We start from the raw sequence: 25,705 nt of genomic DNA on the forward strand, positions 1-25,705 counted from the left end.
CTTTATGCATATACGTCTATACTATTTACAAATATTGTCTTCTTACCAAATTTTTGTGTGTTTCTCACAGTCATATCATCTTCAAGTAAAGATATATTTGATTCTTTTCTTGCCAGTATTTACATCTTCTTGCTGTTGCATTAGCTAGAGCCTTCTAAACAATTTTTAAAAATTTTATTGAAGTATAGTTGATTTACAATGTTGTGTTTAATTTCTGCTATACAGCAAAGTGACTCAGTTATACATATATATATATATATATTCTTCATCATATTCTTTTCCATTATGGTTTATCACAGGATATTGAATATAGTTCCCTGTGCTATACAGTAGGACCTTTTTTAAAATTCATCCTATATATAATAACTTGCATCTGCTAGTCCCAAACTCCTTCCCCCATACCCCCTCCCCCTTGGCAACCACAAGTCTGTTCTCTATATCTGTGAGTCTGTTTTTGTTTTGTAGATATGTTCATTTGTGTCATATTTTATATTCCACATAGAAGTGATATCATATGGTATTTGTCTTTCTCGTTCTGACTTACTTCACTTAGTATGATAATCTCTAGGTCCATCCATGTTGCTGCAAATGGCATTATTTCATTCCTTTTAATGGCTGAGTAATATTCCATTGTATATATATGCCGCATTTTCTTTATCCATTCATCTGTCACTGGACATTTAGGTTGTTTACATGCATTGGCTATTGTAAATAGTGCTGCTGTGTAAACAATTTTAAACAGCAGTAAGGACAGTGACCACCTAAGCCTTCTTTCTACTTTGAAGGGGAATGGTCTAGTAAGTCATCATTAAATGTAATTTGTTTAGAATTTTCTGTGAAAAGTCTTACATTTTAGTAACCTTTCTTCTCTATTTATTCTTTTGAAAGTCATTATTTAGATTCCTTTAATTTTAACAGTGCTTATTTGGAATCACTTACTATTACTTTATAACATTATATGATGAGATGAAAATTTGATGCATTTTGATATGCTAATTTTCCCCCTCACTCTTGACATTATTCCATGATACTTCCCCTATTTAATCAGGATCTAGATTGTTCTATGCTTACCTCCTCAAAGAAAGGAGGACACAGGAAAATATGGAAATCAATGAAGTCAATGCTATGCTCTAGGGTTTCAAAAATCCAAGCCTTGAAGGATTCAGGGCATAAACAATAGATTTGAAAAAAATAGATGAAGGGGCAAGCTACCTCACTTCCATGTTAAATAAAAATTCTTAGGGATAAAGGAAATCGTAAACTTGGGGAAAAAACACAAAATTTTGTCTCTGTATCTTGACTTGTCCCCATCCTTGGATCAATTTATTTATGTGTATGAGGAGGAAGAGGAGGCTAAAGGGCAGTGGGACATTCCAGAGCAGAGGAGATCTATGTCTCTCCTGAGAAAGCAGATCTATGCCTTCCTTGAGGGAAACCAGATTTCCCCTTTGCGCAGGCTACAGGCACAGTATATGGGCAGTAAGTTAGGGTGGTAGGAAGCCTCTGAGATGGCTTCCAGAGATCTGCAACATTGAGTGTCAGGCCCTGTGCAATGCTATCACCTTGAGTGTGGGCTGGTCCTAGTAACTTTCTTCTTTTAAATAAAATATGGCATTCTTGAGACTATGGCTTCCATCTTGCCAGATCTCTTCTTTTTTTGGTGCCCTCACTTTGGAGGAAAGAAGCTGCCATGTTGTGAGTGGTCCTATGGAGGAATCCACAAGAAATGGAACTTGTCTCTGGTCAACAGGAAGTGAGGGCTTGAGTACTGCCAGCAGCCATGTGAGATGGTCTAAGATAACTGCAGCCTTGGACGTTATCTTGCTTGCAGCCTTGTGAGAGACTCTTGAGCCAGAGAAACAGCTAAGCCTGGATTCCTGATCCAGTGGTGATATAATATATGTCTGTGGTTTTAATCCACTAAGTTTCAATGTGATTTTCTTTTTTTTACAAAGTTATAGAAAACTCATACAGATATCATTATGTGGAGTATTTCTGCAGATAGATTTGAGATTGGCTCTCATCCCAATGCAGATATAGTAGAATGATATCTTCTTTACCTGTGAATAGTACAGAGTCTTTAAAAGCTGCATAAAGTTTAATTTAGACCTAGAGGGGTATAAGAGCAATGGAAGCAACCAAATATTTTCTGCACCCTTGAGAGTGGCATGATATTTACCAAAAGAAAGCTGAAACTTTAGAGACCTTGCAGTGGTAAAAATGGATGATTTTCCTGTAAGTTAATTTGATAAAAGACTGAGTATGAAGTGGTAAAATGCATATCTCAAAGGATTCAGTGTGTTCAGATAACAAAGACTAGCTAGTACTCCTCCCTCACAGGCACTATAGACACAGAGTCCTCAAATACCCCACCATTCATCCCCAAGAAGCTGATGAGAATTAAAGTGACTCAGATTAAATTCCTACAGTTAGAATTAGATCTCAAAATATAATTCAAGATAATTTCAAACAAACAAAAAACAAACAAAGGAATAAATAAGTGTTGGTAGGCATCTTACATTTCACATACATACTAGAATTTGTTGGCTGAAATTCAAACTACAATGATAAAATAATGCTTTTTTCTCCCATAATTTGTAAATAGAGTAAATCTATATTGCTAATTCAGTGATATTGAATTACTTTTATTTTCCTCAAATAAAGACCATTTTGTCTTTGTCTACCTTTGAGTAATTATCTGGCAAAATAAGTGGGAAAAAATCCCCAAAACAATAAATAACACAAATTATAAAATAGCCTTAATTAATTGTAACAGAGAAGATGCAGGGCCCTATTTTTAAAATGCATATTTTAATAAAAATTCTGTTAGTTTAATTTTAAATTCACAGGGTCTTATACTAAATAATACAGAGAGATCCTTTGTGCCCTTTTCTTCTAAATGTAAATTCCTGTAAAACTGTAGTATAATATCACAATCAAGATATTGACCTTGTTATAATCTACCAAACTTACTCAGATTTCCCCAGTTTTTCTTGTATTCATTTGTGTGTGTATTTAGCTCTATAAACTTTTATCACATGTGTACATAGGTTAGTGTATCTACTACCACACAGCCAAAATATAGAACAACTCTATAACTGCAAGTAGGTGGTAAAGACCAAGGAGGCTGGAAGTCCCAGATCAAGGAGTAAGCAGGTTTGACTTTTTCTGAGGCCTCTCTTCTTGGCTTGCTCTGCCCTCACATGATCTTTTCTTGGAGTATGTGTGTACCCGGTGTCTCTTTGTGTGACCACATTTCTTCTTCTTACAAGGACACCAGTTAAGATTTGATTAGGGCCTGCCCTAATGGCTTCGTTTTAACTTAATTATCTCTTTAAAGGTCTTGTCTCCAAAAACAGTCACATTCTGAGGTAATCGGGGTTAGGGCTTCGACGTATGAATTTGAGGGGACACAATTCAACCCATAACACAGTCATTTCAAAAATGTTATATAAATAGAATTATAAGTAAAGTAACCTTTTGGGATTGCCTCTTTTTTTTTTTTTTTTTTTCGTTCAGAATAATTCCCTGGAGTTTCATCCAAGTTGTTGCATGTATCAGTAGTTTGTTTCTTTCATTGCTGAGAAATATTTAGATTAGTTAACCATTTATTCTTTGAAGAACATCTGGGATGTTTCCATGTTTTAGGTTATTATAAATAAAGCTACAGTGGACATTTGTGTGCAGGTTTTTTATGTGAACATACATTTTTATTTCTCTGGGATAAATGTCCAAGAGAGCAATTTCTGCTTCATATGGTAGTTACACATTTAGCTTTATAAGAAATCACCTAACTTTTCCTGAGTGACAGTACCATTTTGCATTCCCACCAGTAATGTACAAGTAATTCAGTTTCTCTGCATCCTTACTAAAATTTAGTGTTCCCAGAATTTTTTTATTTTTTTGTCATTCTGGTAAGTGTACAGTGATATTCCCTTGTGGTTGCATTTCCTCGATGGCTAATGATACTGAAAATCTTTTAACATGCTTATTTGCCACCTGCATATCCTTCTAAATGAAAGATATGTTCATGTCTTTAACTCATTTTCTAATTAAAATGAATTTTTAAAAATTTGAGTCTTGAGGGTTCTTTATATATTCTAGATACTAATTCTATGTTGGATATATTGTTGGCACATATTTCCCCAAGTCTGAACCTTGTCTTTTCATCCTCTTCACATGGTCTTTCCTGGTGTTGTCAAGAGACTCCCTTTGAGTTGTTACTGGAATTCTAGATTAGGTTGGAAATTCTAAAATGCTGTCTGTGTTCTGAAGTATGACAAATTATCAAGGTCTACAAAGACCCAGTCAAATACCACAATGCAGCAGTTACACCATAGATTTATGAATTATAGATTACAGAAATAATCTGTTTTCTGAAGATGTTCAGAGAATAGCATAGTTTGTTCCTTTATAATGACAGCGAATATTTATAGTGAATTTAGCAAGTTCTAAATAGAGCTTTACATGCATTTATTCATATATTCCTCATAACTATGTTATGTAGCTATTCATTATTTATTTTTTCCTCTTAACAGAAGTACAAACATCTGAAGTTTATCATGACTGACTTTTCTAAACCTTGAAATATTATCACCAGAATATAAAAGGATTTAGGGGAACCAAGAAAGTACAAGGATTTTTTTTCTGCTATTGAAACTAAAAGCACACTTTTAACTGACCTGGTGAAAATTTAGTGTCTGTTAGTAGGAATTTTAAAAGTTAATGGGATATTTAGCAGATGCTGGATATTTATTTGTACACATGTAAGCGTATGGATTTCTTTTGTCATGTGCATAAACTGTATTTTCGTTTCATTACACAACTCACATATATTTGCAGAGTGACTGTTTCTGTGTTCATTCTTTCTCTACTGGATGCACAGAATTACCAGAATGGTACTGGTTCTTAAACATTCCTTGGTAACAGACCCCTTTAAAAATATTCATAAAACTATGGATATCCTCAGTTATATCTCACATGCAAATGTAATCACAGTATTACTCGTGCTGATACAATTTCAGATGGTCTGCTGGTCCCCTAATGGTCTTCCACGTTAAATAATTCCATTTTCTTTTCTAGTTTGTATTGGTCAAGTTAAAGCTGAAGTCACCAAACTTGTACATTCCTCACTAAACTCTCTGATGTGGATGAAGTTATGAAAATACTAAATTCCTTATTTGATTATCTTAACTGAAGTTCTGCAATGACCTTGGCAGTCAAGAGTTGAGAGTAACTGTTTCATTACACGGTTTATTTTATAGACTTTAGTACATATATGCTCTGCAGTATTTACATGAATTGATAAATTATGATATTTCTGACCAAACCCTTTCAATGCTGTCTTCAAACAAAAGAGACATTTTCCACCAAAATGTTTTTAAACACGACTTCCATGGCTCCAGTGTGTGGAGGATGCTGATCAGGACAGACAAGACCCATATGCCAATAGAACAGAGAAATGGCTCAAGAACAAAAAACTAAGTTTCATGCAAACATTCTTGAGATCAGTAGGGAAGCAGGCCACCAGTATTTTGAAAAATCTATTGAAAGGATAAACATTATTCCTTGGAAATCAATTTTGAAAGGCACTGTACTAAATATTTATTGAATCCTTTGAATTATGACAAATTCTCAGTGTCTGTCAGTACCCAGTTAAATTCTGCAATGCAACAGTTACAATCTGCCTCTGATTAGAACCTAGAAAAAAGAATCCAATGTCTAAGATTAGATTGTATTGAATACAACAATGTGGGGTATGTCAGAGAAAAATAATTAATCCAGTTCAGGTCAGAACTATTTCCTCATACAGGTTAAAGGTGATCATAAAATTGTTGGTGAGGAGGAACTGAAGACTGATGCCAAAATTTACTACATATCCTTGATGAGTCAGTATGAAAAAGGTCATGTTTTTAATGATATATTATCACTGTGCTCTCCATAAATTATTTTCACATATTCTCCAATGCAAATTAAGGAATTATTTCAAGTACTGTCATGCGTAGATGACAGTATCATGTCACTGTGGAGTCTAGTGTCCAAATATGGCAAAATTAGATAAGCAACCCTCTTTGTGGAATCATCTCTCAACAAGATTTGATTCTCCCTACTCTGCTATATTTAAAGCTTGTCTGTGCATTGTGTTCAGTGTTATAGATGGTGGATGTTTCCCTTTGTTCACGCTAAGCTTATATCATACAAAATTGCTGGATATTAAGACATACAAAAACATTTTCAATTTTTCTGTGAGTATATATTTTGTAGAAACACACACATGAAAACACATATATAATTATAATGTGTTTTCAGTCCTTGACTTATAGAAATGTGCACTAATTTTCTCCTGCCAATTAAATTATGTTATTATTTACTATAATTATGACAACCAGCCCTCAAACATATATCACAGAACCAGATTTTTGTAATTAGAACCCTGCATTGAGTAGAGCAGAAAAAAAGAAAAATCAACAATTAACAATGACAAAAGCAAAGCAGAAAACATATTCTGCATACTGAATGGATGTCTCTAAAGGATCAAGACAAATGTTTTCATTTTCTAAGAGAAGTGGTCTTACATCAAGTCAAAGTTATTTGTTTATTTATTTATTTTGCGGTACGCAGGCCTCTCACTGTTGTGGCCTCTACCGTTGCGAAGCACAGGCTCCGGACGTGCAGACCCAGCAGCCATGGCTCACTGGCCTAGCCGCTCCGCGGCATGCGGGATCCTCCCGGACCGGGGCACGAATCCGGCAGGCGGACTCTCAACCACTGTGCCACCAGGGAAACCCAAGTCAAAGTGATTTTAATGGTCTTATATTTAAATTAATTTCCCTCAGAATTTATTTCTATCCCTCAAAAAATTACTCTTCTCTCTCAAAAAATTATTGCATTTGCATCATGGCATATTATGGCTAGATTAATATTTTTAGTAGCTGCATGATTTCAACTCTTTGTATCAAGTAGGGCCCGACAGTGGAAAATCCAATCAACTTTCAGTGAAGTAATCAAGTTCTATTACTGTTGTGGTTTTAGCACATTCCCAGGTGCACAGTTATTCCAACTGACTCTAGTATGTAGGAGAAAAAAACCTCACATTTTGTACCAATATACTGGTGGTTAATCAAAAACGGAGGTGTCGGGCTTCCCTGGTGGCGCAGTGGTTGAGAGTCCACCTGCCGATGCGTGGGACACGGGTTCGTGCCCCGGTCCGGGAAGATCCCACATGCCGCGGAGCGGCTGGGCCCGTGAGCCATGGCCGCTGAGCCTAGATATTTCCTGGTTAAGCTTCTTAAAGATAGCACAATAATGTCAATTAGCAAGTGTCAGTTTTCCTAATATCAGACTCTAAGGTACTTCTGATTTGTATTATTTTTAATTTAAAATAAATCTGTGTCCTTTTATACAATGCTTGAACAGATCCACTCTGGGTTACGTATTTTACAACCAGATGAGTTAAATAGTCCAACTAAACCTGTTCTGAGAATCTGCTTATTCTATCATTATGGGTTCTTTGCAGATTGAAAGTATTATAAATAAGAATTTTAACAACAGCCTAACAATAATGAGAATGATGATTATTACAATAAGAACAAAGCATATAATACTTATTACATACCAGGGACTGTTCTAAGCACTGCACTAATGCAATTCATTACCAATTTAAGTCCACAACAATTCTGAAACATAATTAATTATAGTATTGTTATTTTACAGATGAGAAAACTGAGGCACAGAGTCAAAATAATTTGCCCCAAAGCAGACAGCTCATAAGAAGCCGAACCAGGAACTAAATCTAGGCAATCTGTCCCTCTTCTCAAATAACATGTATTTGTTCAGCTCCTTTTATCCAATGAGTGTTAATTTCTTATTACTCTGATAATAACACTGCTGTCAATTTTAATTTGAGCCATTATATTCATAAGAAATTTTCAAGAAAATATAGTAAGAGAAATAGGCTAGCGAAACTTCTTTGATAGCAACTGTGAAGCTCATTCTGATTTCAGAGACTTTATTTTTAAATTAATCAATATGAAGGTAAAAATTATTATTATTATTAACATCTTTATTGAGTATAATTGCTTTACAATGGTGTGTTAGTTTCTGCTTTATAACAAAGTGAATCAGTTATACATATACATATATCCCCATATCTCTTCCCTCTTGCATCTCCCTCCCTCCCACCGTCCCTATCCCACCCCTCTAGGTGGTCACAAACCACCAACCTGATCTCCCTGTGCTATGCGGCTGCTTCCCACTAGCTATCGGTTTTACATTTGGTAGTGTATATATGTCCATGTCACTCTCTCACTTTGTCTCAGCTACCCTTCTCCCTCCCCATATCCTCAAGTCTATTCCCCAGTAGGTCTGCGTCTTTGTTCCCGTCTTGCCCCTAGGTTCTTCATGACCATTTCTTTTTTAGATTCCATATATATGTGTGTTAGCACACAGTATTTGTTTTTCTCTTTCTGACTTACTTCACTCTGTATGACAGACTCTAGGTCCATCCATCTCACTACAAATAACTCAACTTTGTTTCTTTTTATGGCTGAGTAATATTCCATTGTATGTATGTGCCATATCTTCTTTATCCATTCATCTGTTGATGAACACTTAGGTTGCTTCCATGTCCTGGCTATTGTAAACAGAGCTGCAATGAACATTGTGGTACATGACTCTTTTTGAATTATGGTTTTCTCAGGGTATATGCCCAGTAGTGAGATTGCTGGGTCGCATGGTAGTTCTATTTTTACTTTTTTAAGGAACCTCCATACTGTTCTCCGTAGTGCCTGTATCAATTTACATTCCCATCAACAGTGCAAGAGGGTTCCCTTTTCTCCACACCCTCTCCAGCATTTATTCTTTGAAAATTTTGGAGATGGCCATTCTGACCGGTGTGAGATGATATCTCATTGTAGTTTTGATTTGCATTTCTCTAATGATTAATGATGTTGAGCATGCTTTCATACTTTTATCACAAATCGGTGTTGAATTTTGTCAAAAGATTTCTCTGCATCTATTGAGATGATCATATGGTTTTTCTCCGTCAATTTGTTAATATGGTGTATCACAATCATTGATTTGTATATATTGAAGAATCCTTGCATTCCTGGGATAAACCCCACCTGATCCTGGTGTATACTTTTAATGTGCTGTTGGATTCTCTTTGCTAGTATTTTGTTGAGGATTTTTGCACGTGTGTTCATTGGCCTATAGTTTTCTTTCTTTGTGACATCTTTGTCTGGTTTTGGTATCAGGGTGATGGTGGCCTCGTAGAATGAGTTTGGGAGTGTTCCTCCCTCTGCTATATTGTGGAAGAGTTTTAGAAGGATAGGTGTTAGCTCTTCTCTAAATGTTTGATAGAATTTGCCTGTAAAACCATCTGGTCCTTGGCTTTTGTTTGTTGGAAGATTTTTAATCAAAGTTTCAATTTCAGTGCCTGTGACCGGTCTGTTCATATTTTCTATTTCTTCCTGGTTCAGTCTCAGAAGTTTCTGCATTTCTAGGAATTTTTCCATTTCTTCCAGGTTGTGCATTTTATTGGCGTAGAGTTGCTTGTAGCAATCTCTCATGATCCTTTGTATTTCTAGAGTGTCCGTTGTTACTTCTCCTTTTTCATTCCTGATTCTATTGATTTGTCTTCTCCCTTTTTTCTTGATGAATCTGGCTAATGGTTTATCAATCTTGTTTATCTTCTCAAAGAACCAGCTTTTAGTTTTATTGATCTTTGCTATCGTTTCCTTCATTTCTTTTTCATTTATTTCTGATGTGATCTTTATAATTTCTTTCCTTCTGCGAACTTTCGGGGTTTTTTGTTCTTCTTTCTCTAATTGTTTTAGTTGTAAGTTTAGGTAGTTTATTTGAGATGTTTCTTGTTTCTTAAGGTAGGATTGTATTGCTATAAACTTCTTTCTTAGAACTGCTTTTGCTGCATCCCATAGGTTTTGGGTTGTCGTGTTTTCATTGTCATTGGTTTCTAAGTATTTTTTGATTTCCTCTTTAATTTCTTCAGTGATCTCTTGGTTACTAAGTAGTGTATTGTTTAGCCTCCATGTGTTTGTATTTTTTACAGATTTTGTCCTGTAATTGATATCTGGTCTCATAGCATTGTGGTCAGAAAAGATACTTGATAGCATTTCAATTTTCTTAAATTTACCAAGGCTTGATTTGTGACCCAAGATATATCTATCCTGGAGAATGTTCCATGAGCACTTGAGAAGAAAGTGTATTCTGTTGATTTGGGATGGAATGTCCTATAAATATCAATTAAGTCCCTTTTGTTTAATGTACCATTTATAGCTTGTGTTTCGTTATTTATTTTCATTTTGGAATCTGTCCATTGGTGAAAGTGGGGTGTTAAAGTCCCCTACTATGATTGTGTTACTGTCGATTTCCCCTTTTATGGCTGTTAGTATTTGCCTTATGTATTGAGGTGCTCCTATGTTGTGTGCATAAATATTTACAATTGTTATATCTTCTTCTTGGATCAATCCCTTGATCATTATGTAGTGTCCTTCTTTGTCTCTTGTCTTGTCTTTGTTTTAAAGTCAAGGAGATTTCCGCTGTTAGATATTACGTGGAGGTGGGAGGTTTCTTGTGGACCAATGTCCTGATCTTGGCTCCTCCACCTCAGAGGCACAGCCCTGACGCCTGGCTAGAGTACCAAGAGCCTGTCATCCACACGGCTCAGAGTAAAAGGGAGAAAAAAAAGAAAGAAAGAAGAAGAGAAAATAAAATAAAATATTTAAAATAAATAATAATTATTTAAAAAAAAATTTTTAACTAATAAAAAAAGGAAAAAAAATAGGAAAGAAAGAAGAAAGCAACCAAACCAAAAAGCAAATCCATCAATGATAACAAGTGCTAAAAAGTATACTAAAAAACCCCAGAAAACAGACAAACAAACAAACATAAGAACGGACATACAGAACCCTAGGACAAATGGTAAAACCAAAGCTATACAGACAAAATCACACAGAGAAGTATACACATACACAGTCAGAAAAAGAGAAAAAGGGAAAAAAAAATATATATTGTTCCTCCCAAAGTCCACCTCCTCAATTTGGGATGATTCTTTGTCTATTCAGGTATTCCACAGATGCAGGGTACATCATGTTGATTGTGGAGATTTAATCCGCTTCTCCTGAAGCTGCTGGGAGAGATTTCCCTTTCTCTTCTTTGTTCGCACAGCTCCCGGTTCAGCTTTGGATTTGGCCCCGCCTTTGCTTGTAGGTCACCTTAGAGCAGCTGTTTCGCGGGCTCTGGCGCACTCTGGCCGGCAGGCAGGGAAGGGTACGGAGTTCGGGGCGAACCGGTAGCAACAGAGGCCGGCGTGACGTTCCACCAGCCTGAGGTTCGCTGTGTGTTCTCCGGGGGAAGTTTTCCCTGGATCACTGGACCCTTGCAGTAGCGGGCTGCACACGCCCCCAGGAGGGGAGGTGTGGATAGTTAACTGTGCTTGCACACGGGCTTCTTGGTGGCGGCAGCAGCAGCCTTAGCTTCTCATGCCTGTCTCTGGGGTCTGTGCTGATAGCCGCGGCTTGCGCCTGTTTCTGGAGCTCCTTTAAGCGGCGCTCTTAATCCCTTCTCCTCGTGCACCGGGAAACATAGAGGCAAGAAAAAGTCTGTTGCCTCTTCGGCAGCTCCAGACTTTTTCCCGGACACCCTCCCGGGCAGCTGTTGTGCACTAGCCCCCTTCAGGCTTTGTTAACCCAGCCAACCGCAGTCCTCTCCCTGGGATCGGGCCTGTGAAGCCTGAGCCTCAGCCCCCAGCCCCGACCGGTCCCGGTTGGCGAGCAGACAAGCCTCTCTGGCTGCTGAGTGGTGGTCTGTACCGATCGTCGTGCGGGAATCTCTCCGCTTTGCCCTCCGCACCCCTGTTGCTGCGCTCTCCTCGGCGGCTCCGAAGCTTCCCCCCGCTCCGCCACCTGCAGTCTCTGCCCTCAAAGGGGCTTCCTAGTGTGTGGAAACCTTTCCTCCTTCACAGCTCCCTCCCACTGGTGCAAGTCCCATCCCTATTCTTTTGTCTCTGTTTTTTCTTTTTTCTTTTGCCCTACCCAGGTACATGGGGAGTTTCTTGTCTTTTGGGAGATCTGAGGTCTTCTGCCAGCATTCAGTAGGTATTCTGTAGGAGTTGTTCCACATGTAGATGTATTTCTGATGTATCTGTGGGGAGGAAGGTGATCTCTGTGTCTTATTCTTCTGCTATCTTGAAGCTCCTCACAAATTATTTTTAAATGTCATGTTCCTTAGTGGAAAAATGTGACAGAAATCATGTTCTACTTGCTAGTTGAGAAAGATTAAATTTCTTTGTATGTACTGAAGAGGACAGATTTTTAAAGATGAAAGAGGAAGAGAAGAAAGAAGAGAAAAATTAAGAGAAGGAAGCTTCACTGAGATCTTTTTATAACTTATGGAAATATTGAATCACTATGTAGTGCACCAGGAACTAACACAGTGTTGTAGGTCAATTATATCTCAAAAACAAGCAAAGAAAGTCACAGAAAAAAAGATTGGGTTTGTGGTTACCAGAGATGGGAGGTAGTGGTGGCAGTGGTTGGGGGAGATTGGATGAAGGTGGTCAAAAGGTACAAACTTCCAGTTATAAGATAAATTAGTACTAGGGTTATAAAATACAACATGACTCATATAATTAACACTGCTGTATGTTATATATGAAAGTCGTTAAGAGAGTAAATCCTGGGTTCTCATCACAAGAAAAAGTTGTTTTTTATTTTGTGTCTGTATGAGATGATGGATACTCACTAAACTTTCATGATGTATGTAAGTCAAATCATCATACTGTACACCTTAAACTTATACAGTGTTGTATGTCAATTATATCTCAATGAAACTTGAAGGAAAAAAAAGAGAGAAAAGGAAGCTTCACATTACTAGGAGTTTTCCATTCAGGTAATGGACTGTTGTGACAGAGCTGGGCAGTATGATAAGGACACTACACCATATATTTCAGATCAAAAACAAGCAATGATAGCATTAACATCATTTGGGGCTATGTTGGTGAGAAATGGAAAACTGTAATAAAAACAAACCCCTTGGAGAGACTCTTAACACAAATAAATGAAATATTAGATTTCTGTATTTTATTTTATTGTCCATAAGATCTTTTCTTAAAAATAATATTAAACCAATATTTTCCTGTGAATTCTGTAGGCATTCTAATATACCACCCCAGAGAACAAAATTTTTGCTGAGGAATCCTAACTTCTGTGTCTAAGCTTAGTGCGAAGACACATTCTTTATTTGGACTATTAGTACTGAAAGTATGTGCAGTAGGCATCTGTGGATTTACTATACTCAACACCTATTTCTCCTTCTTCTGTTTGAGCAACTCCAGTATCAACTGTTCCCCAACACACACACACACAGACACACACACGCACATTTCTTTAGGGGAACTGCTTCTCTTCATTACATCTACCATGCCATTCTGGTAGAGCTTCTAATCATAGTATTATAGGGATTGGCCATCATGAATGTTCCCAGGGATTGAGTTTATGACACAAACTAGGTTGATCAGATCCCCGTCCTCAGGTTTATGTGTCCTAAATTGGGAAAAGAAGAGTTTCTCTTCTCTGAGATTGCTAAACTGTAATAATGAAAACTTGAAGTTAACTGTGGCCATTTTATCCCCTCCTCCCACTTCATATAGAGTTAAGGAGCCTACATATAGAGTTATGGAAACAGAGACAAAGAACATTATTTGTTTCCCTTAATCCTGGTTGTTCTGAGTTACATGAATTAATAAATTCCCATTTTGTCTCAATTGGGTTTCTTCAGCTTTTAGATAATAAGGAGAAAAAGGAGAAGGAGGAGAGCTGAATTCCAGTTACAGATGTTTGTAACTTCCCTGGACAATAGTGATATTTTTATGATTTTCACAGTAGTTTCTTGTCTGACATCCAGTAGGCCATAAAAATAATAGCATTTGAGAAACATATTAGATTCAAATTTTAAAACTGCAACAAAAATGTACTCCATGAATTAACTCTCAATGTAACAAAATAGAATTAACTACCACTCTTATTTATCTGCCCAGTTTTGTATATTTTATTCCCACAAAGCCAGTACTCCATAATCCTGGGGAATCTCTGACAGCTTCTACTACTCTGTCAACAATAGGAATGAAATGGAATGGAAAGTTTACTGATGTATCTTTAACCTCTGTTTGCAACATTACTCAAGGAGTGCATGTTTAAGTAGAATACCTCACTACTTACTCAGAGTTGTGGTATTGGAAAAGGTTCAAGGGATCTTAGACCAATTCTGTCTGGAACACCTTCGAATATAATATCCAGACTTAATCAGTCATGTCTTCCAAAAATCACTTGAGAAGAAACTTAGAAGTCTGTACTACTCAAGTCTCATTCCAGACTGTCTCAACCTTTGGGGAGCACATGCAGTCATGTGCATTTGATAAAGTTCCCTAATTCTGATATTCATCTCTGATTAAATACATATGCTATGCATAAATTAGTTTTCTCTGACCATGTGCCTTAGCAAACAGACTATGCTCTAAGACTAGGTACTCGTTGCAGTTAACTATAGTGAATATGGGTGTGGCATAATGGAGGCACTCAATAAGTTATTGTATCACAAATAATCAAGTTGATTTGAGTTCTTTATTAATTTGTCAAACTGGAAAATAAAAATCTGAATTACTTGTGCCATGATTTTTTTCTACTGTAAAATGAAACACCATTCCTAGGATAATGCATCTTCTTTTCAATCACTTGTTTTATAAAGAGAACATGCTAAAATCTAAGAGTAGATAAGTATTGTTCAACAAGCTTGTAATTATTCACTGTTTGCCTACAGTGGGTGATGAACTGTTCAGGAAGCTGGTAGAACAGGGTACAGGTCAAGACAAGGATGAGAAAAGGCCCAGCTTTTCGTAAACATTCAGTCTTGAATTTGCCATCATTACTGGTGTCCTACATAAACAGATATGACCTGGTCTAGATATATCCCATAAAACAAAGCAGAAAAGGACTATTTTTTAACCACAGCCTCAGTGCTTAGAGGCAGAGAATGATGATAGAATTAGTCCAGAAAAGAACACCAAGTATGTCCAAAGATATTTAGCACCTTTCCTGTGGGACAGAAAAGGTAGAGCCATGCACTAAAGAAGCACAGAAATACCTGTTTTGTTTTTTTCTAAAATATAACTGTACTGGACATTAATTTGTTTCATTTGTGGAAAAATAACACTTTTCTAATTACATAAGCTCCACCCCCACTTAATGTATGTATAATTTATAACAAGCAAAAAAGCAAAATTGTGCACAGCTGGGTGTTTAATTTTCCAGCACCCATTTCCCCTTAATCCTTATTTCCTTCAGGGAAGCACCATCCTCCCACTCTCTATCAATGTCTTTGGCTTAGAAATAATATCACTTTGTAAATCCAAGGATGAACACTTGATTGTGAGCATGGCAAACTAGAATTTTCTCTACTCCTGACCATAGTGACTGGTTCCAACATGAGCATGTGACCCAAATCGTCATAAGAATCAGCCCTCTACCTTTTTCTAGTACTGTTGTTGGTGAAGAGAAGTCCATTTGTATAGTGTAAGCCTGGAGTTGCTTGTGACTTGTTTGGAAACACAGTAAACAAGACTACCTGAGAAAAATGAAGGTCATACAGAGAAAAGAGCAGGCAACTAATGGAGGGAGAGAGAGAAAGGGGGAGAATATGTGCTAATGACTTTGTTGAGGCTCTGGATCCAAAGGTGCCCCATCAGACCACTTCCTTTGAGCTTCTCAGTTATGTAATTAGTTAAATTACTTTTTTGGTTTAAGTGAAGTTGAGACAAGATTTTGTGACTTGCAACAACAAAAATTTTACGTAAAACAGATGGACCAGGTGCTTTAAGATTAAGATCAAGACAGCATGAAGAGAGTTTAGGAGTTAGACTGGATCTAGGAGGGGCTCTTTGTGTTTTGAGATCATGGCAATACTCACAAATCCTACAAGAAGGAAGATGTGCATGTGTATGTACAGACACAGTGTCTCAATTTCCTTTACGGAAGGGAAAGTATTCCACTCAGAATTTCAAATTAATACCTGGTGGAGAATGGGGAGGGGAGACTTAATGGCTTACACTTGGTTTATAGGCTCCAAGGAAGATGACTTTATCATTCAAACTGAGACACTTGATAGTCAAAGAACACACTAACAGTAATCAGAACAGGACAACAGGTATAAATCAGGACTATCCTAGGGAAATCAAGACATATTTATTTTACACAAAAGGAGTGAAATTGGAGAGTGAAAACAATTATTTTTTAGTTCAAAAGTCTCAAGTTTAAATCTTTTCTCTGTCATTAATGGGTTAATTATTTTATTGCAAATGATTCTTTCAAAACTCATGTGTTATAATGGACATGTATACAGTTAAAAACTACCAAATTTTCTTTTTGTTTTATTGAAGTTCAATTTTCATAGAAGAAGAGGACCAGAAACACATTATAAGAGCTGAAGTGAGACAGAAAAGGGTCAAAAGTGGCCAAGAGTGTCTGTGTTCACCTAGCATTGGATTTTTATTTATTGGTGGGTGTGGTGGCTCAGCTGAGGACTTTCCCAAAGGCTGAGGGCACCATCTGGAGGTAACAGGGGTGCATTAGCGCAAATTTGTATAGGTTCTATGAGTCTGTAATAAGAGCAATTCTGTAAGCATTTCCATCAAGAGAATTGATCATTGAGGATCTGGCAGCCTGCCCAGCGCATTATCCAGAGTAAACTCTGGCCCTACTCTGATCCATTTAAATATTATGTCACCTTCTAAAAAAATCCTTGCAAGTAACTGTCAGTGTTTCTTACATCTGCTTTACTCATTAGAAACAGTTTGGTATGGACCGTGATTCAGGAATCTTATACACTAGTCTCAGGTCAATAATCTTGGAGCTGTGTGCTCATGAGTCAATCAACTTATTTCTTAAAGGTTTCCTTAAAATGAGGGACCAGGATGGTGTCTCAGCAGAACTATTAAGAGTAATCACTCAGAACTCAAATATGAATTCAAAGTGTAAATCCACCATATACCTGTGGAAAATTATTTACCTTACTTAATCTTTGTTTTCTAATCTACAAAATGAGAAAAACTTTAGAAAGGGTCTCATAAAGTTGAGAAGATAGCATGAGATGCTGTGCTTAATGTATTTATTGCAGCACCTAATATTTGCTAAGGGATCAGTAACTTTTTTTTTAATTCCCATGAACTCTTAGAACATCATAATATTAAACCTAGTAATATTACTAGGTTAACTCTAAAATAAGCTTAATCATTTATGGAGAGATTGTATTTTCCAAATATTGCCGTAGCAGTATACATCCCATGTTAAACATTCTTATTGAAATATGACATTAAAGTTCTTCAATTGAGAGCTAGAGGTCTAAGTTTTCTCCCTTCGGGTAAACGTTGTAGCTTTGTTGACCAATATAGTACAGCAGACCTAATGCTGCCTGACTCCCAAGGGTCTAAACAGGCAGCATGGCTTCTATGTGGCTCTCTCTCACAGAACAAGCACTACTGGGCCAACACGTAAGAAGTCTGGTTCCCTGAAGCTTCTATGCTGGAGATATCACATGGGGAGACCACATAAAGATGGAGTTGTCCAAGAAGGCCCAGTTTTTTTCAGTCTCCAGCTATTTGGGCCATCCCAACATCAACTGTCAGACATGAAGTGAGTAAGCTTTCAGGTGACTTTATCCTCAGCATTTGAGCCACTCTGCAGAGTAGAGGCAAGCTGTCCATGCCAAGTACTTCCTAAATTAGAGATTTGTGAGCAAATTAAATTATTGGTGTTTTAGACTGCTAACATTGGAAGTTTGGTTTGTTACATAGCCATAGTAACTGGAATAATATCTAGTGTTTAAAATGTATTACTTACAATGGCCATTGACCTTACAAAAAATAAGTTCAGTCTCCTCAATTTAGAGTTCTAATTAAAATGTTTAATCAAGATCCCAAACTTATTTTTTTTCAAATGCAGCTGTTTTAATTTGCTGATGAATGAAATTTTCTTGATATGATAAAACTTGAATTCATCAAGGGCTATCATTTCTAATATATAGATGGACTATTTGGGTTGTGTTATCTCTATTATTAATATTGAAAATTACTTGAAACCAAGTGCAAATGTAATATCTTATAATCCTGGATCAAAGCGTCAAACCAAATTCAGGTACTTGGAACTTTTGTTCTGTGGTTCTTACCTGCTGGCTTTATTGATTCAACATTGATTGTGTAAGTGTCAAGTGCAGAGTCTTAGAGCCTGTACATGTATGACTCTCCTCTGCATATTGACCTCATTTCAAAGGGGAAAATTGAAAATATACATTGATAAAGAATATATGTTTTTCCTCTCTTATTGAGTGAGCATATCAAAAGATCACAAATTAATAAGTATTTGAAGAACTGAAATTTAAAGTTGGAAGGGAAATGCAATAATTTTTTAAAAAATCAAAGTAGAACTTGTCTCTTGGAAAAGTAGAGGAGGGGCTAATCAAATTTACTATAGTATTCATTTAAAAACAAATACCTTCCAAAAACTTCATATCTTAAAGAGATAGAGACACATTCTCAAATATTACAATCTAAGTAATATCAAGTAGGCTTTTTCAGCTCCCCCACCCTCAGTTTGATTCTTCTTATCATTTTTTTTTCCTTTTAAAGCTACATGTTTTTAAATATATAATGCAGATTGTTGAAAATAGTTTTCACCTGTATCCTTCTGCTTGTACATTACTGGACCGAACCCAGATCTCACATAAACCTAGGAAAGTGGAATATGGTGGTCAGAGTAGAAAAACTGAAATGATCAAGAAAATGGAGGAAGCATTCTCTAAGGAGAGGCCATGGAGTTAGGGTTTTGCACAAAACGAACAAATGCTGAGAAATAGTTTCACTCCAAGTCTATGAAGTCATCAAATATAAATTAAATTCTGTCAGTTTTGTGGCTCTGTGAGGACTTTAAAGTAAGAAAGTTGATATTTAAAATTATTGTTGATGGTGGTGGTATTGGAAAGTGCACATTTTTGGAATCAGGGACCAGACTCTCAGTCTTAACTCAGAGACTTATTAAAAGTCCAACATAGGGCTTTCCTGGTGGCGCAGTGGTTAAGAGTCCGCCTGCCGATGCAGGGGACACGGGTTAATGCTTACATGTATTTTGTTTTAATCATAGTGTATGATCTGCTCATTTAACAAAATGCCCAGAATTGTCCATGCCTCATTTTGGAGACCATCATCTTCTTGCATGTATTGTTTCTGGGGCTTCCTGATTCATTAGCTATCCACATTACTCACTTTGTGCCAAGAGCAATTACGAACCGTGTTCTCTTGCCAGGGACCTTGGTGCAGAAGTAACCCCTTGACAGTGAATCTCTACATTAGTAACAATAAAAAGGTGACTTATCCCATTTCGACAATTAAAGGGACTGTATAACAGGCCACATTTTCTCCTTGTACTGAACAAGGGCACTGAAAGATAAAGTTTAGTAAGATAAAATAAAGCATGAAGTATGAAGCACCACCCACAAAGGGGATAATGTGCCAGTCCACTTCTTTATAGCTCTGTACTTCAGATTGTACTATTACCACTCCTAATCAAAGAAAGAGGCTCTCACTGTTTAAATGACCTTCAGAGATGCCCTGGATTGAGGCAAGGGGACCTGGGCTTTGTGCTCCTACATTAATCATCATTGGATGTTAACTACCGTGGGTGGGGTACCCTTGAACAAGGTAGCTCCTGTCTCAGGGAAATTTGTGAGAGGGACTAAGCTGTGAGCAGCAGCACCTACCACGTCCAGCTTCTGTGGGAATAAATGCCTCCACACTGCAAGAGGATCTGAGTGACACAGTACAGCATCCACTTTAGTTCACTCTTTGTGTAGCTTTGGTTAACTTGCTTTATATAGTTAATCCATCCAGAAGGGAATAGTTTTGCTAGAATTCTGATTGGTTTTTATCCTGGGACCACTCGTAAGTGGAAGGTAAGTAGGGCAAAGTAGTCTCAGAAGCTGCAGCTGATATTCATCATCTCCCTCCTCTAATATCCTTTCTAGTTCCTTTCATCCTCAGCTACTACTTGCACTTACATTGTGTTTTACCTTATAATCCCTAAGGAGTCTGAATCCCTGATCTCCATGACCTTCATATCTTCAAAGTTAGTGACGATATTGCCAAAAGGTACCCTACTGTATAAAGCCAAATGTACATGCCCAGTCCCCACTATCCATCAACAGCCTTATCTCCTCCTAATGTTCTGCTCTCTTGGCACAAGGAACACAGAGTGACTAAGTGGCAGTGCCTATAGTTTAATGGGACTTTGCTGTACCCCTGGAGTAATGATTTCATCTCTTGAACTGGGACCTCAAGACATTGAGTCTTGAGTGAGAGAAATACAATTGTACTGAGTGCATCACTGAGAGTGATTCTATCCTACTTTTACACTGGATTACTGAACTCAGTTGGGTATTCTATATACGGATACAAACACCGTATTATTACCATTGTTCTAGGATATATTATGTGCTGGAGAATGACACTTAATCCTTCCAGGATATCATCTCCAATCTGACACTCTAGCTGGATATTTAAAAAGTTGTTCCATCACTCTATCAGGCTACTTGTTTCTGGTTTATACAGTATGTTAGAAGACAAGTGGATTTTATGAATATGTGCCTTCTTTTCTGCATACTTTGCTGGAAAGTGGGTACTTTGGTCTGAAACAATATTTTGTAGAATCTAGGGCTATTGGAGCAAATACTCTGAGGATCCTCAGATAGTGGTATTTACAGAGACCTACAATCAGGAAAAGTAAATCCCTCTTTAGAATATGTCATTTCTAGTCAAGGTGTACTTATTGCCTCTTCCACCAATTGGATAGCTGGTCTTCCATCAGTTGGATAGCTGGTCCCCACAATATCATATCAGAGGCATAGTCTAGCTGACAGCTGCTGGCCGAAATATTAATTGTATAAGGTTTGGTGAGTGGTAACTCATGCTGTTGGGTTTATACACAGCTTCCATCCTTGCCACCATGGCTGTTGCATTCAAGAGCCCATTGTTCCAGGACTGGGTGCTGGCAATTGTCATCTGAATGAATCATTATGCCAGCTTATTGTTAGTGCCTCTTTCTTGATGGATCTTCTCTTTTGAGTATTAATATGCAAAACAATGATTTTCATTGTTTTTGCTCACATCTACATGCCTCTTCCCAGACCTCTTTGTCCCTGATTTTCCAACTTTTAATTTAATTTCAAATATCTTTTGGTGGCTGAAGAAGAGCAGATGAGAAACCGTTTTATTTCCCAATCCAACAAGTCTGTCAAGTTATATGTTCTCTAATTTTTCTCTACAAAATGAATCATTTTTTTCTTGTATATTAGAAATACGGAACTGAATAAATTCAAGCAAAACAAACAAAAACTAGTACTTTCAAAGTTTTCTATAGAAATCTTAGATCCATAATTTGTTAGGCATATCTTCACACTACCAAGTTACTTGCAGGCAGTTATCTCTCCATTTGTTCTGCCCTACATAAACATGGGTCACCCTTTCTCCGGCCTCATATAGCAGTTTCCTCATTGCCCTTTTAGTCTCCAATAACAGTTTTTTCTTAACACTCTTCAGATCTCTACTCACTGCCTTGTCCCAAAGCCAATACCTATGTTTTAGTATTATTAGTACACATTTATATATATTATCTATTGCTGTCTAACAAATGACCTCAAAACTTAGTGGCATAAATATAAATGATATATTATTTCTCATGATTCTATGGGTAGTCTGGGTGCTTCCTCTGCTGCTTTTGTCTTGGCACATACATTCAACTATTTTCAGCTGACAGGTAGGTTGGGAAAGTTGAGACAGCTTTCTCTCTCTCTCTTTTTGTCTCTCTCCACAAGATCTTTCATCCTGGGCTCCTTTATAACATGGTGATCTTGGTATGATGTCCCAAGAGGATGAAGGCAGAAGTTGTAAGGCCTCTTGAGGTGTGGATTTTGGACAACTGGGACAAAATTCCACCGTGTTCTTAGTCAAAGCCTGCCACAAAGTCATCCCATATTCAACAGGACATAAGAGAGATGCCACCTCTTGGTGATGAGAGTAGTAGTAAGGTCACATTGTGAGGGAGCATGGAAAGAATTGTAGCCATCTTTTAAACAACATATCACACTTATTCTTTCAGATGATACTATTGAATTGAAGTGAGGACCTTTGTACTGTTATCTTCCAGTCATTGGGTGTGAGCTGCTGCCAGCAATGGGACATAATCGTGATAGAAGTAGCTCCTTTTGGCTAAAAGGAATTTCCATAGAGAGACTCAGCTTTGATTTATCAAAAGCGAAAAGTTCTGGCAGCCTTTGTAAGGAAGGTCTCAGTCCTAAGGTAGAGATCTGGGAGTCACAGAATTCACCGTACAGAAAACACTGCACATCCTGATTTTTACAATGTACACATATTTTACAAGTTTAAGTATAATCACTACACTAGTGAAAGAGTGATCAAACTCTTTTTTGTTCTGATACACAATGATATGCCATCTTACATATCTTGAAGTTTCTTGATCCACTCCTTAAATCTACTTGCCTATCTTGTCTATGAGCAAGACTTCAAGATCCAGCACAGGTGTTCCCTTTTCTAAGAACCCTATTCACTTCTGTTTCTAGCTAGAATGGAACCACTCATTCATATCCCTTCTATCATGGTACCAGTAATCCTTACGAACGTATGTGTATGCTTACTTGTGTCTCCAGCTATATTATAAACTCTTGGAAAAGTGTATTGTTTTACTCACATTTTTTAAATCCTAGGGTTTAGCACAGTGCTTGTTATAGAGCTAGTATGACAGCCATACCCTAAAGAAACTCCCATGATTCTTGCCACCTAGTATTTATGTCTGTGTGTAATTTCTTTCCTTAGAGTGTGGGCAGGACCCGTGATCTGCATCTAACAAATAAAATATGGCAAGGTTGATGGTATATCACCTCTGGGATTTTGTTGATATGTGGCAAAAGCAAAGGGATTTTGCACATGTGATTAAGGTTGACTTTTAATTAATTGACTGAGTTAGTCAAAGAGAGAATTTCTTGGGTGGGCCTGATATGATTTGGTGAGCTTATAAAAGAGGGCCTAGGCCTTTACTGAAGCTAGAGACTTGAAGAAATGGAAAACTTTCCCTTTCCATTGCTGACTTTGAAGAAGCAAACTGTCATGAATTCTATAGCCATAAGGAAATGCATTTTGCCAGCAACCTGAGGGAGTTTAGAAATGAACCCTTCCCTAGTTGAGTGTCCAGATAAGAACACAGCCCAGCAAACACCTGATTTCAGCTTTGTGAGACCCGAAGCAGAGAATCCAACTAAGTCAGGCCCAGACTCTTGACCCATGGAAAGTGTGCGATAATAAGTATGCATTGGTTTATGCCACTAAGTTTATGGTAACTTGTTATGCAGTAGTTTATGTGTAGGATACATATATGTAATATACATATGCAATAAATTAATTGTAGTGGACAGAATAATTTTCAATATAAATATTATCTTAGGATATTGATAGATCAATGAAACTGGAAAGAGGGTGCAAATTATTTAGTTCAACATCTTCCCCTCCACCCCACATAAAACAATTGTGCCAAGAAAATTTGAGTGAACTCACTAAGGACAAATTATTGATAAAATTGGAATTTAAGCACAGGTTTATTAATGATTATTTCAGCTCAGCCTATAACATCATGTTCCCTCTCCATGTGAGAATATATGTGAATTATCTTTAAAATGATAAGGCTATGAAAATTACTGTATTATCTCTTCTTTTCAGAACTTTTCATTGATTTGGTATTCACTAAGCAATCAACTTGTTTGAGTGCTTACTGAGAGCAAGGCATGGAATGAATTCCACTAAAATAAAAGATATATGTCATAGTGTCTTACTTCAGAGAAGGTATAATTTAACTTGTGTTGGGTAAGAATGCTGCTGTATGACTTGTATTCTATTTTCTTTTTCTAGCCATCACTAAAAGGATTGTGAAAGATAATTTGGTTATCTCTTCTACTAAGGGAATAGGTCATGAGCGCTCTAAGTCAGTCTCATTGTAAGTGCTTGTTGGAAATGGCGTATCATCTATCATTGCATCTTATGCTGATTTCTACTGATAGAAATGTAGTTTCCTTCCTTAAGCAAATAGCAATACCTGACAAGAACAATTTTTTATTTTCTGAGTTTTTCTGTATATCTTTTTTTATTTTCTTACCCGTATAAATTTCTCACTCTCCCTACAGTATTTTTTCTGATAGAGTTAATGGGTAAATTTGCCATTCTAAATACCATTAAAATTACTGACATTTTACCCTCTAATTTTGAAAATTTGGTATAGAAATATTTACAACATCATATTTATGGTAGGACTGTGATGTAATTAAATTTACATGCACATTTTCTACATTAATTTTCTTGGCTTTTTTTGTTTTATGAGCTCAAAGAATCAGGTACTATTAACTATAGCTATTTTAAAAAAGAAACTAGTTTTATTCATGCCATTAAAATATACCAAAGATATAAACCTTGATTTTCATAATTAAAAGGCACAAGGGCACAAAGAGGAGAAAAGGGTTATCAAACTCATTTAAAAGAACATGGTGGAAGTGAGGAAAATAATTGCAATATCAGTAGTTTTTACAAAATCAACTCAGTAAAGTCAATGAGGCAGATAATTTTTTTTTTCATTTTAGTGTAAAATATAATTAAAAATTAGAAGAAAATTCTAAACTAAATCAAATGAAATTACAAACATTAATTACATCCTACCAGGCCTATCCTTACTATATGTGATGAACTAAACTGTTCCTTATTGGAAAAATACAAAATATTGTCACTTTTTAAAGAAACTGTAATTAATTAAAGCCAGATGCAACATCCTGTAGTCATATGTCAGGTATTTAAAATATCACCTTCCAGATTATATTCTGGAATACTAGATAAGGTAAATAAATATACTGAAAATTATTAGTATAATTAAATTCTAAACAAATCCTGAGAAGCTTATTCCAGTAATTTTTTTTTTTTTTTTTTTTTTTTTTTTTTAAATAATTAATTTTAATCCGATGAGGTGCATATAATGATACCAGAAGGTATAGAATTTTAGCAGGGTAAAAAAAATCAGTATTAACTTCATTAAAGTGGGGAAAGTGAGCCAGGACAAACTTCACAGAAGAAATAAGAAGAAAAATGTAAAAAGATATCAGAGGTTTCAGCCCAGTACTGTCTCCTTTCTTCAGAAAACCCCCACTCCACCCATCTCAACCAGGAACAGACCAGAACAGACCATGGGAGCAACCACAGTGTTAGAAAGAACCCTTTTTCTGATGGATAGGCTTGGGTGAGGACAGCTCCCGTAATGTAGGTTGTGAGAAATGGTAGTCTGGGCTGTTCTATATCCATGGTAGATATCCCTTTTTCAGGCATAAAGGACCTTCCTTCAACGTGAGGAACTTGGAAACATACTTGAATTATGCCACTAAGTAAAACAACATAACTACAATAAAATATTTTATTGTCAGAGCTTGTTACCATGGAAAAGCAACAGTGTGAGTGGACACTGCTTTACGTTTTTGTATGAAACCACTCTCAAGGTGAAATATGACATAAAAATTAACAAACATGATTAGATATTTTCCTGCC

The sequence above is a fragment of the Neophocaena asiaeorientalis genome, unplaced genomic scaffold (assembly GCF_003031525.2).
Source record: "Neophocaena asiaeorientalis asiaeorientalis breed wild unplaced genomic scaffold, Neophocaena_asiaeorientalis_V1.1 scaffold131, whole genome shotgun sequence".
Taxonomy (NCBI): domain Eukaryota; kingdom Metazoa; phylum Chordata; class Mammalia; order Artiodactyla; family Phocoenidae; genus Neophocaena; species Neophocaena asiaeorientalis.